Consider the following 13,792-nt stretch of genomic DNA (forward strand, 5'->3'; position numbering starts at 1 on the left):
GAGCAAGTTTTATCGGAATTACAGAGTAGTTCTTCACTAAAAGAAGAGCAAAACGCTGCTCTGGAGGCTTTTCTCAAAGAAAAAGATGTTTTTGCTCTTCTCCCGACTGGTTTCGGCAAGAGTAGCCTAGCTTGTGGTTGTGTTTTCGTTGTTGTTCTGTTAGTATGTCATATGCTTCGTTGATCTGATTGGTTTATTTGGCCTGTCTATCACCACCATAGGCCAATCAGCTAACCAGTATTTTCGCCCCTTCCCAAAATTACTTCAACGGAAAGTTTCCAGATGGATATGCGGAGCAAATCCATCTGGCGGAGTCAGGTTAATGCAAACTACTCTGTTTCAATAATTACTTACATTTCAATAAAGTTAGTAGATCTAAAATAGTCATATTTGCATATTAGAAACCATACTTCTTTAAAATGTAAGATTTTCAGCATAGTTACATTAGCAGGGTTTTATATTTGTAAAACTTGAATTTATGATTTAAAGGAAATGGCAAGTTTACTCTGTAATAGTGCAAAACATTATCTCCATTGTTTTATTAGTGTTAGCATAGTTATAAATTAGTACAAGTTTAATGTGTTAATTAGTTTAACACATCTGAGTGAGTAATAAATATATGCATGCTTTTAAGCTCAGCCAATTAATATCAGCCTCTTCTCCCAGATTCATTAAAATCTGTATAGAAACCCCATTAGTGGTGGGGAGTTTCATAAAAGGATTTGGGGTCTTAGAGCCTTTGAAAGACATTGGATCAGTATTTCATGGGTTGTTACTTCCTGTTTCATGCTTTGGTTTGGTCTGTAAACATAACAGCCTAGTTACCAAGTGTTTTGCTCAACTTATAACAGACGGCTGGTTAATATTGACACTAGAGGCAAAAAGTTCTATCCGGCAATCAACATTTAATCTGATTTAAGCTCCACAACTCAGAGCATAATGCAGAGTTTACACATGGATCTGAGCAGGCAGATGCTTCTAAGGGCTGGTACTCACCCATACTGTACTGAAAAGCCTTCAGAACACCAACTGTTGGTGTGTCAAAGTCCAGATCAGCATAATGACAACACTTAAATTGACTGTAAATGTTTTTGCTGAGCGAAATGTCCCTGTTTTACAGCTGAAATCCACTGTTGCTATTGGTGATTGCAGCAGGGAGGCCTTTTAGTGAATCATATACCTATGTGTCATAAATCAGACCTGCTGTTTACTGTTATAAAGTAAATAAAAAAATGGCCATCTAAAGTCTCTTCTGTTTGCTAGGTGATAGTCCACCTGCTCTTTGAATATTTTCCTTTTTAGGTCATGAGAAAGAGAATCATTGTTTGGAAAATCTATGCTTCTCACTGCTCTGTGGGTTTCAAAAGTAAACTGAAACATTCAGAAGCCTTAAAAGGTTGGTGTTGCTTTTTTTAGTGTTTTTCAGCTGTCTTGTTTTTGAAGAGCAGGTCTGATTTTTAGAAGCAGATGGAGGAGATGATATTGTTTAGAGGAACTTGTTGTTTGGAATGCAGCTGCATGTCTGAACATCATGCTGCCTGATAGGGAATGTTCTGATTGCAGTATCTGCCACACACACTCTGCTAGCTTCCCTTTTTGGGCCCCTCTTTTTGGGTCTCTGTCTGATATATTTTATCTCCATGTAATTTAAACTCTAATCGTTTATTATTGAAGTTAGAGAAGCTCCTTGAGTAACAATTACTTACTCTTTGATATACATAATTTCCTTCTTTATCAGTTCACCCACCTGTGCTCTCCCTTACCGTCTTCAGAGTTCTCAAATGTACATTTTAAAGCTGTTAAAACCAGAGTATAACTTAAATTTATTGTTTTTATTCATAGAAATGCAGTATATTATACGGGCTAAAATAAGGTGTTTGGCATTGTATGGAGCCTAGACGGAAGTTCAACTGAATAAACTGATTACTTACACTGATACACTTCCGACACAAGTTAATCAGCTTTTAACCACACCTCCACAAAAGCCCAATCGGCATCCAGAGTTCATCTTAAAAGGTCTCCAAATACACAACTCAGTCTGCTACCAAAAGAGCAGGCAGTGGTTGCGCTATCTCTGACTTTGATTCAGGTGACCCCTATTCAACCCACCTCCAGCCCCTCCTCCACCAGCGTAGCTAAAGCTTCATCTGAGTGTCATTCCTCCTGGACTCTTGTTACATTCCCTGTCTCATCTCAACCGGTCCAGCAGAAGACCGCCATGTTACGCCTGGTTCTGCCAAAGGTTCCTTCCCAATGGGGAGTTTTTCCTCTCCACTGTCGCTTCATGCTTGATCATCATGGACAAGTTCACGCAACCTGTGTTATCTAAGCTTGACTTCCATCTTCCAGGTCCCCGAGTAAAGCACTAATATGAACTCACGCAGTCCACTGGATCTCACCAATACAGCTCAACACACCATCTCGCCAACCAGCAGTCTACAGACTGACCATCCATCTCCACTCCATCACCAGTTTCAGGCGTAGGGGGGAAACATCCCTGTTCTTTACTCCTGTTCATGCATATCAAACAAAATTCAGTGCTAATGTTTCCTGCTGAGGTCTGAGTGCCAACGACTTAAGTAATGTATCAATAAAACTCTTCTAATTGTCTTTTTCTTTCCGTGTGATTTTTTCAGATTGAAATTACACATGTATGCAAAACCTACCAAGACATAGCTTTCCACCTGAGAACAACGTGCTACCTTTCCTATTAACCTGTCCACCCAAGCTGACGGACAAGAGAAAAAGCCATGAGGCTTGTGGTAACTTTGGAGCTAACATAGCTGCGATATCTGCTACTAAGGTCACAGAGCGCAGCTGTACAATATCAACCACTCTTAGATTTTAGAAATGTGGGTTCATATTCACAATTTTAAAAGCCTCTCCTATTTACATTTTATAAAAATGTACAATCCTTTGAATTCATAACATAAAATGATTTACCAAAGACAAAACAAATGTGGTTTAGCTGATTCAACTCCTAAACAATGGACTCTATGCACAACTAAACTACTTCCTAAATTAAGGCATCCCTTTAATTTATTTTTCTACTGGATGAACTGATTATTCCAGGTGTTACCTCAGTAACCATGGGCAGACACACCTGGATTAATCAGTTCCCCCAGTGATAAAAGACAGGAAACAGAAGAACTGTCCCTAATTCAGGAAGTAGTGGAGTTGTGTATAGAGTCCATTGAGTAAAATAAGCACAGAAGTTTTTTTTTTTTAAAGATAATCATACAGTGAATCATTGAATAGTTAAGCAGCACAACAAGTTACAGATAATTACAAATAATGTAATTATAATAAAGATAGATAAATGATTGAAAAAAAAATATTAGTCAATAATAAAAAGTAAAAAAATTGCAAACAGTACAGTACAAATGGATCTTAATATGATTTACAGACTGTAAAATGTTTTCAAAGGAAGATCTTTTAAAACATTTAGAAAAAAAATGATGACAAAATAAGTAAACACACTCTAGAAAAAGTAGAAGGAAGATATGACTTAAGATATGATATAAATGAGGCGAGTACAGATGCACTGTCAAATGGTTAAGGACACATGTCACAGCAAATGTGTGTCACCTTCTGTGGTTGCCATAAAAAGTGCTGTCTGAATAGTACTGGTAGGAGGGAAGGAGCTACAGCTTCCTATCACCAGTTCAGTTAGTATGAGGACCTCTGATGTTCCTTCCTACTGCCTGGAGCTATAGTTGCCCACTATTGTTTGTGTGACTGGATGTATAAGCACACACACCTATCAGAGTTAAAACAAAGACAATTATCTCTAGCTGGATGTATTAAGGCTAAAACTCCTTGCCAGCGTTGTTTAGGCTGGTTCCTTGTGCAAATGAGGGCATGGCAACCACAAACAGGCTTAAATTGTTCAGTTTAAGATCTGGTTAAAGCCTGTTTGTGATTAATCTGGTTAATTGTTTCTGTTCTAAAAATAACACCAAACAGACCATTCTCATATTAGGGAGATTCTGGGGGCTATTATGCTGTGGGAATGCTTTTCCTTGCCATGAGTGAGGTACATTGATCAGGTTAAGTAAAGCAAAATCTCAGAAGAGACTACAGAAGACCTAAAAATTAAATGGAGGCTATATTCTAAAAGAAGAAAACATTGCTAAACACATAGACAGAGCTACGGGTGAGTTTAGATCAAACAAATTTGGGATTTTTATTTGTTAATGAAATGCACATATGCACTACCTTTTGTGTGGCTACAAAAAAAAACAACAACTAAAAAACAGGAGTAGGAATAATTTTGCAATAAGTTCTACTTCTGCAAACATGCTTTTATTTGATGCCAGATTATGATGGTTGAACTCATCCAACATCTTCTTACCAAAGAAGACAGAATACAACAGCCCCATCAGGAAGAAAATGGGGATTTATATTGGCTTTTAGTCTAACAGATAAATGTCAGGTAGTTCAACTTGACTGAGGCATTCTGTAAAGAAAAGGTAACAGATGTAGTCCAGTCATTTTGGTTTCAGTGTTGCAAACAGAATTATAAGAACATTAGTCATATTTGTAACTTTTGCCACTATCAGCTTAGCTTGAAGTCTTGAGCAAACCCCACAGAAACAGCAGCAGCTGGTTCTGGTTTTCCTTCGTTACACAATTACCTCCCTCCCATGGGACCAGATGTAGCCTACATCTGTCAGCCTTCATTAACTGCATCAATCTGGACAGCAATCTTCATTATGGATATTTTTATTGTATTCTTAGATTCATTTAAACCGAAGTTAAACATGATTTGAACATAGCATAACTAGAACAGCTATACACACTGTCATTTTCCATCTTTTGATCATTATACTGTATTGGAAAGGCACACTGAACATAAAGACTGAAATACCCTTTGCTATAATTTATAGTGCTCTGTTAAATATTGCTATATTTTACAATTCCTTGACATAACCCTTGCACCTCTTACTTGTTCTTTTTATACATGGTTTATAGTGTGATAATCTATCTTGAAACCTCAGTAGGAGAAGTTCTAATGAAAACTCAGCCCGTATAATTCTAGTATGGATTTTTTTTCTGCCTCCTAGGGCTTCCTGTAAAACAATAAATAATCCATATTTGATGTGCCTAAATGTTTTAAAGGACCCAAAATCCCTGCGCTGTGGCCTATCTTATTTTTTTTTACAATGGTAATCTCTCTGGAGGTTGCATAGAAAAAAATAAACGTCCTTTTGCAGACTTGAGAAAGCCTCCCCTCAGCAGGTTGTCCTGCCATCTTGTGGCAGTGGAGAGGACATCAAACCCAGATCCAGTCTCCTACTAACTCCTTAAATACATACATATACCAGCTCTAATGCTCATTAGATTAAAAAAAAAAGTGAATATTTATACAGTATATTGAGAATGGCCAGTCTTCACAGCATTTAAATGGCTGATCACTTCCAAGCAGTGGGCAGTTGTGCATGCATGAACTCCCGCCATGCAATGAAAGCGAGTTGTGTTGCTGAGCAATGATTAAACTTCCCCTGGGGTGTCTTTAAATCATATAATTTCTTCGTCAGGCCCAGCTGACCTCATTTTAATTTCCAAATAGACACCATGATGGGAAAGAAACATGGGAAAGCTGATTACGGAGTTGGTTGTTAATGGTCTATCTTAGATATGAATATTGGTTTTATATAAGTGTGTATTGTAAAAGAATGTTAAAATGCAGGTGAATTGTAATGACCAAAACAAAAAAATTTTGTTCGCCAAAATTTTGTTCCATTTCTTCTGACATACAGTATTATTTGTACATGAGTACGATTTGTAGGCTTCCTAGCTCATGTAAACCTTCTCTCAAATTGATGATCCAGAGCTGCAATTTGTGATTTGTTTTTCTTCCTCTACTTAGTAATATCTTTAACAACATTCTTTATTATGTCATTATATAATTTCTTTTTGGACACCTCCATGCTGTTTGTATTTGCACATAACCGTTAGAACAGATGAGCATGGTGACTTCAGGCATTTGAAACTGTCACAAATATTTCTGTGCATGGATGAACCAGACAAATTTTGTTTTAAAGAGGTAGAGTGGATGAGAAGTTTAATTGAAATATATTCACATCTGTGCATCCATTTAACTTGTCATGCAAAAGTCATGCACTACTTATGTATGCTTTCCTAAATTATGTACGAACATACTGTAGTAATCTTAGTTAATATAAAATTCACTTTAAAAGATTTGGAAAAGCACTTTTAACCATCCTTGTACTAAATTGTGCTATACAAATTACCTGGCCTTGCCTTACATTCACTTCTTATATTATCTTTAGTAATACAAGGGACAACTTCATACATGAATATCTTTCTGATCAACCTGCCTTGCCCAGTGATGTGGTTTCTCAGGTGTATACTCCTTTTTGCCAAATGACGGCTGGAGATGATCACGAATATATATATGGTTTCAGCTCTTGATAATAAACTAAATTGGCACTAGCAGAAACTCCTGAGAGCTTTCTTTATTCAAATTCATAATTGCCAAAAGACACAGTAATTTTGCTCTGGTAAAGAAAATATTTACCAATCTAGCAGAGTGCTAGACAGTCCCGCCCACTATTACATTCTTGTACAGCTGTATTGTTGAAATACATGGATCAAAACATTTCACAATTTTGGTTTGGTTGGTTTTACCCGAGCTGTAGTGGTTTAGACTGTACACAGAACTAGAAAATTCATCTTGCTTGGCAAAAAATAAAAAACAGTTTCCCTGAACTGCAGTCCTCACAGCCTTTAGAACATGTTTAGATGAATAAAGCGATAGAAACAAAGCAATTGGGCAGGCTGATGTCAGATATATGAGGGCACCATAGTGGGTATGGCTGTGGTGTTTCAGACATCACTGGGGGCTGTATGAACTATGTTGCAATTTTCTGTGTTTCTGTAGGTCAAGTTGGCACTTTTATGTCTGATGACCCCAATTTATCTAGCAGCTGTTATGACTCACTGAAAGTCCAGAGGAAGTTTCCTTTTAGATTCTGTTGTAAATTTCTTTAAAAATGTTTTCTGTCCTTATGCAGTCAAGATTGTGTAAACATTACCACAATGTAATGAGTCTAACTTTAGATTTTAAATAACATTACAGGTTTCTGCAGTAATAGTCTAAGCCCTAGAGCTTATTCTTATAGCCAGACTAAATGGAATAGGATTTCATCTTGAATAGCTCAGTATGTATTTATAAAGGTCAAGAAATGATTTTAGTCTTAAGAGATATGTCACTAAGCAGACAGTTAAACTAATAAATTGCCTCCTCTAAGTCAAATCTGCCTGTTCAATAGCTTTTGCTGCTCTGACAAGTGAGGCAACCATTTGTTACAGGCGCCCAGGAATCTATTGGCCTTATGACACTGAATCTCTGCAAGGCTCCAGACTCCCTGGGAGCCTCCCCCCTCAGCTGTAATTACTGTTTCCCATCTACCGAGAATGTGCCAACCTGCCCCACAGATACTGCACTAAATCCCCTTGATGTTGTCAGTTATTCCGGTAGCTGGACAGGCAAAAAGAATAATAATAAAAAAAAAAATGGAGAGCCTCCCGGAAGTGAGCAAGCTTCCCTCCTGGGTAATTGATGTATGGATGATCGGTGGATTGTTGAAGGATGGCTTCTCCTCCCACATTGGGCCATTCTGAAATCATTGTCAGACTGAGCAAATGTGTCTAGCAGGATAGATGAGAGCTTGCCATGTTCAGGATAGACTGGAAATAATGTTGTCTTCTTAGATCAGACACACAGTGGTGCAGAGCAGATATCCATTGCCATGCTGGGAAAGGCTTATAAGAGTTAGACTGTCAGGGAGATGACAAATCCAACAATATGTCAAAAGAAATATGTAGTTTTCAAGTTCGTGACTGTGCCTGTATGTATTTTTTGGGTGGGCTGTTAGTTTTAACTACACTAAATGTAAAAGCAAGTTAATGAAATAAAAATAAATTCATAATTGGTTAATTTACAATGCAAAACATTTGAACCACTTGAATGTTTTCACAATTTGTATAATACATTGCAAGCTACTGTACACGCTATAATGTATTTTCATAAATTTTTTAACAGAGGTAAGATTTTGCAGTTCTTAAACTTTTTTTTTTTTTTTTTTTTTTTTACAAATGAAAGGCTAAAAGGTGTGGTATTTATTTTTATTTATTTTTTTTAACTCTGAAACCCCTAAATAAACACAAGCTTCAAACTACAGTTCTAAAATCACTTCACTGGCTTCCACTTCGTTTCAGAGTTGATGTTTATATATTTTTTCAAAATGTTTTCATGGCCTCGCCCCACAATATATGCTACTTTACATTTTTAATATTATTCCAAAGGGGAAACAGAAGCGCTTTCTATAAAAAGAACACAAATTAAAAATTCTGGGTACATTTAAAGACATCAGCTTAATGTTTGGTATGGTAAGAAAATAAGCTCTGTTTGAGAACACAGCACAAGTGTGATGCTTTAACAGCCAAACAATATTGCATCACTATAATCAGTGTAATCCTTCGCATACGTTCAGACACATCACTGCTAATGTTGATTAAAACATGACAAAAAACTTGGTTTGAACCTTAGTGAAACATAATGATTGAATAAGAACATTTGAGCTCATTAGGCAGAGTTATATACCACTGTGTATATCCCTGTCAGACCACAAGATAAGCAGGATCAGGCAGGCTTGGAACTGCTCTGCTGTGCAATCAAAGCAAGAAAGGAATAAAATGAGCACAAGAGACAGATAGCTGAAGGGTTTTTTAAAGCCTGCTTAGTTGAGAACGGTCATTATGAGAGTATCAATCTACATTACGACACAGTGCTTTTCCACTCATTTACAACAACTTGCCTGTCCTCCAATGTGAATATTACAGTTCCTGTATTTTAGAACCACAATCAGTATTCATTACTCCTCTAGCTCCAGCTCCAAATGAATGTTAGGCAATGCAAAGCCGGGACTTCTTTTTCCTGCACTGCAGGGCTTATGTTGGCTTATGTAGGACAATCCTTATGGTAGCTTGAGACTTGCATTTCTTATTCTAGTAAAGCTGTATTCATGCAAATACCATGACAAAAATGGGACAGACAAGTGTGCAACTAGGTTAACAGAACATTTTGAAATGTAGATTGTGAGCTAAATGAGAATGATACCTGTTAAGATTACAACTGTATCAACAGAAATACCAAAGGCAGGCTTTGTAAATATTTTTCTCAAATATTTCTGTGCTAAACTTTAGAATTAAAATGACTCCTAGCTCATTTCTACTTTGTGTTCTGTGAGGTGTCATTTCTTGACAGGATAGTTGACAGAAAGAGAAATGCTATTAAATTTGGGTCTTTGTTTTTCTTTTGATAATAATTACTTTTGGGTAACGACCTCACTGTTAAGCTGTATCTCTTCTCTGGAAAGGCCATTGATGGTACTTGTCATGATCGTAGCACTGAAGACTGGCTGGATTACTCATTTTATTCACCTGCCTGGCTCTGACCAGTTTCTCATTACCTTTCATCAGATCCACCTGCTCCTGCCTCTATTTAAGAAGCCCTCAAACTAGTCATCAGTGTAAAATTATTCTGGGGCCTGTGTGAGAGTTTCTCTAGTGTACCTTAGTGTTACTGATTGCCTGATCCTGACCCATTCTGCCTTTGGACCTCTGAGCCTGCCTGTCTTTTCTAATCTGTTTGCCTGACCTGTCTTTGGACTCCTGTTGGATTCTGCCTTTACCGAACTTAGAACTGATTCCTGCCTCTATTCTGGATTTCTTTTTTTTTTCTCCAGATTTCATTGACATTACACTGTCACAAGTACAGAGCAACGACATGACCTCTCTGCATTTAATCCATCCCCTTGGGGAACAGTGGGCTGCCATTGTGCGGCCCCTTGGGAGCAGTGTGGTTAAGGGTCTTTGCTCCGGGACCCAGAGGGGCAGACTCTGGGAGTGGGACTCGAACTCAGAACCTCAGGATTCCAAGCTTTATGCCCCAGCCCCTAGGACGCCACTCCCCCCAATTTACCTTCAGAACCTCTTTGGACCTCTGATCTCCTTGTTCGGAATCCTCGACACTGGCTTTGGCTTCGTCTTCTGGATTATCCTGCCTTCCTTTGTCTGCACTGATCTGATCTCCTGCTTGTTCTCCGTCCTCCGGGACTTTGGGGTCTGGGACTCTCTGGGCGGCGCTCGCCGTGTCCAGTTCACAGCCGACTGGCTGGAACCTACCTCGTCCTCTGGGCATGGTCTTTTCCTTGACCGGTTGATATGAGACAGGGAATGTAACAAGAGTCTGGGAGGGATGACAATCTTATGAAGCTTTAGCTACGATGGTGGAAGAGGCGCTGGAGATAGGTTGAATCAGGGTCATCTGAAGTCAGTCATAGCGGAACCACTGTTTGCGCTTTGGGTAGCAGACTGAGTTGTGGATTTGAAGACCTTTTTAGATGAACTCTGGACTAGGCTTTCTTGGAGGTGTGGTTCAAAGCTGATTAGCTTGTGTTGGAGGCGTATCAGGGTAAGTAATCAGTTTCTTCAGTTGAACTTCTGCCTAGGCTTTATTTAATGAAAATGATTCTAACATGCAGGAAATAAAAAAAAAATATTCCCCCCAGACACATAGACCGGTATCGGGTATAGCAGGCTAACAAAGAAACCAAACAACTGCCCATTCGCAAGGGGCGGACACGTTCGTCTGGTTCAATTTCCATGTTATTTAAAGCCAAAATAAGGCTTTGTTTTTGGTCAACATTACAAAGCTTCAAACTCAACGTTATTTCTGACATTTTGAATTGCAAAAGCTTCCCGGATGGGAAGCCAAGCATCTTCAAACTTGGAAACAAAGTCCAGTGGATTAGTATAGTATAGAAACATCTTTGCAGAATACACATTGGAAACACCTCAGTCAAAATGGGATCCACATCCCAAAGTGGTGGAGAATGACAGATACAGACAGACAATAGTTTTATGGTTATAGCCAACAAACCAGACATTGTGATAATTGATAAGCAGCAGAGGACACCAATAGTGTTCAATGAAGCCATTACAAATGATAGAAACATTGAGAAAAAAACAACATGAGAAACTGGAAAATTACCTAGGCCTAAGGGAAGAACTAGAGAGGGTCTGGAAGGTGAAGGAAATGGTTGTGCCTGTGGTCATTGGAGAACTCAGGGCAGTAACCCCCTCACTGGAATTGTGGCTCTGACAGCTACCTGGAGAAGTATCAGAGATCTCAGTCCAGAAAAATGCAGTTCTAGGTACAGCTAAGATACCACTAAGATACACGCACCCCCCACCTCACACACACACACACATATATAAATATATATATATATATATATATATATACATATATATATATACTGTATACTTGGGCGACAGACACTTAGGCGACAGACCTTGACAGACCAGTTGTGTGCAGAATTAAACAGGATAAAGGAAGTGGTGACTGTCTGACAGGCATGTGTCAACTCTCCCTACGCGTTAAATGCTGGTGGGGGACAAGGGTGGCTTGTTAATTGGGACGGGATGTAAAAGTTCCTGTCACTACTAATCATCTTTGCTAATGTGTTTGGAGGCAAAAAACAGATGAACCATAGAAGTGGGAGATTAGTCATGTGAGTTTGGGAAATGCGGTTGCATTTTTTCTCGAAACATAACACATTGCACATTTCACCAAATTGTTTGGATAAGATATGGATTTAAAAAGCACACATGCATTATTCTGATGTTTTTTTTTATTTTTATTTTTTGCATCTCACCAATGCATTCGACTGTGAATCCATTGCTCAAAAGTAACAATGCATGTTCATGGAGTGCAGGTCGTAGCCTTGTAGTAGGTATAATTTATTTTTTTCTGACCTTCATTTGTTCCCATCTTTCAGAGCCCCTCATGCAGAGCCCTCGGGGGAAATAATAGCAGTGAGAAGGCGAGTGGAGTGCAGCCTCTGGAATTGACTGTAAAATTAACAGGGGACATGTTGCTTAACCAGTGTGAAAAACAGATAGTGACAGCGATAACAAAGCTGATGATGGCACGATAAGTTCTCCTGCTGCTGTGGTGCATTCCACATTATATTTGTTCTAAAATGATATAAAAAAAAGATGTAGATTTAAATAGATATGATTTTGCTAAATCTACCATGTAATTGTATTAGCAATGTGCTTAACAAATGTTTATTTTTCTGATAATTGATGTCTTCCTCCAGCTGAGAGCATTCCAAAAATTCTATTTTGTCTGTGATAAATATAAGAAAGCAAATAATATACTATTGTTCAATCAAGTGTAAAACTCATCGCTCTGCTCAAACTTTTTCACTTTTTGTTAGATGCAACTCTGAACAACTTTGTTTTTACTAATTTGTGTACTGAGGCAAGATGAAACATTGTGAATTTGAAATAAAAGGGTTTCCTGTTCCATATTCTCATTTTCCCCAGTAAAAATCTTAAAACAGTTCAATTTAATCTCCAGTCATCCTTATGAAATTGCTGCAGTTAAGTCAGATTGGATGAGAAGTGTGGTTGAGAGTCATTGATCAAGTCTTGGCAGAGGTCCCCAATTGGATTCAGGTCAGGAGTATGACTCAGCCATTAATCAAAGAAATTGTACATTATTAGGCTTCTACATATCTTATTGACACACTCATGAAGTAATGTGGGACACATTTGTTTCCTCAGGTTTTTCCTCCATTATTATCCTGTATTGCATCTATCCTCCAATAAACCATACCCAGACTCTGTTGTGGAATGCGTTTCTTTTCTGCAGAAACGCATTCCACAACATGATGCTGCCACCCCCATGTTTTACAGAGGATGTTGGGATTTTAGGGCAGTGTGGATCATTTCTGCTTTAAATAGAAGAGTGTTTTACAAATAAAACCAAAATGTAACTTTCATATAAACAGGGACCCATTTTACACAAATTTTCTGTGAACCCAACTGAGTACACTCTCAATACTCTTATCTAATAGTTAATTTAGACTAATAGTTTTCCTGAGGACAAGTTGACCTCTGCTGCTCCTCCAGAGTTAACTGCATGCTTCTTGGCTGCTTCTGTGATTAATACTACCCTTACCTGGACTTACTGTCATAATCATGGTGCTGTTGACTGGTTTGATTACACATTTCATTCACCTGCCTAGCTCCTCCCAGTTCTCATTACCTTTCATCTGATCCACATGCATCATCCTCTATTTAACCTGCCTTCAATCAGTTATCAGTGCCAAATTATTCAACCCTTAATTGAGAGTTCTCCAGTATATCTGAGTGTTTACTGATTGCCTGATCCTGACCTGTTCTGCCTCTGGACTTCTGAGCCTGCCTTCTGATCTGTTTGCCTGACCTGTGTACCACACCCGGAACTGCTTCCTGACACCATCCTTGATTCTCCCTCGGTACCCCTTTGGATCTATAATCTCCTGGCTCTGATTGCCGAGCACGTCCTCGTCTTCAGCTTTGGCTTCTCCCTCTGAATTATTCTGCCTTCCTTTGTCTGCTCGGTTCTGATCTCCTGTGTGTCCTCCAACCTCCGAGACTTAAGCGTCTGGGACTCTGTGGTCGATGCCCACCGTGTCTTGTTGGCAGCTGACAGGCTGGAACCAACCTCGTCTTCTGGGCACGGACTGAAATACAAGAGGGTAATGACTCACACATTCATTATCATGCTCCGCCAGATAGATGTAGTCACTAACCTATGTTCTCTCCCTGCAAAGGTTCCTCCATTAGTTTTCCTCGCTGTTCACCTCAGATCCGTTTCTAAATAAATATTTTTTGAGAAATCTGTCTATCTGCCTTGACAACTAGG

The sequence above is a fragment of the Cyprinodon variegatus genome, unplaced genomic scaffold, assembly GCF_000732505.1.
Source record: "Cyprinodon variegatus isolate N-32 unplaced genomic scaffold, C_variegatus-1.0 Scaffold409, whole genome shotgun sequence".
NCBI classification, from domain to species: Eukaryota; Metazoa; Chordata; class Actinopteri; order Cyprinodontiformes; family Cyprinodontidae; genus Cyprinodon; species Cyprinodon variegatus.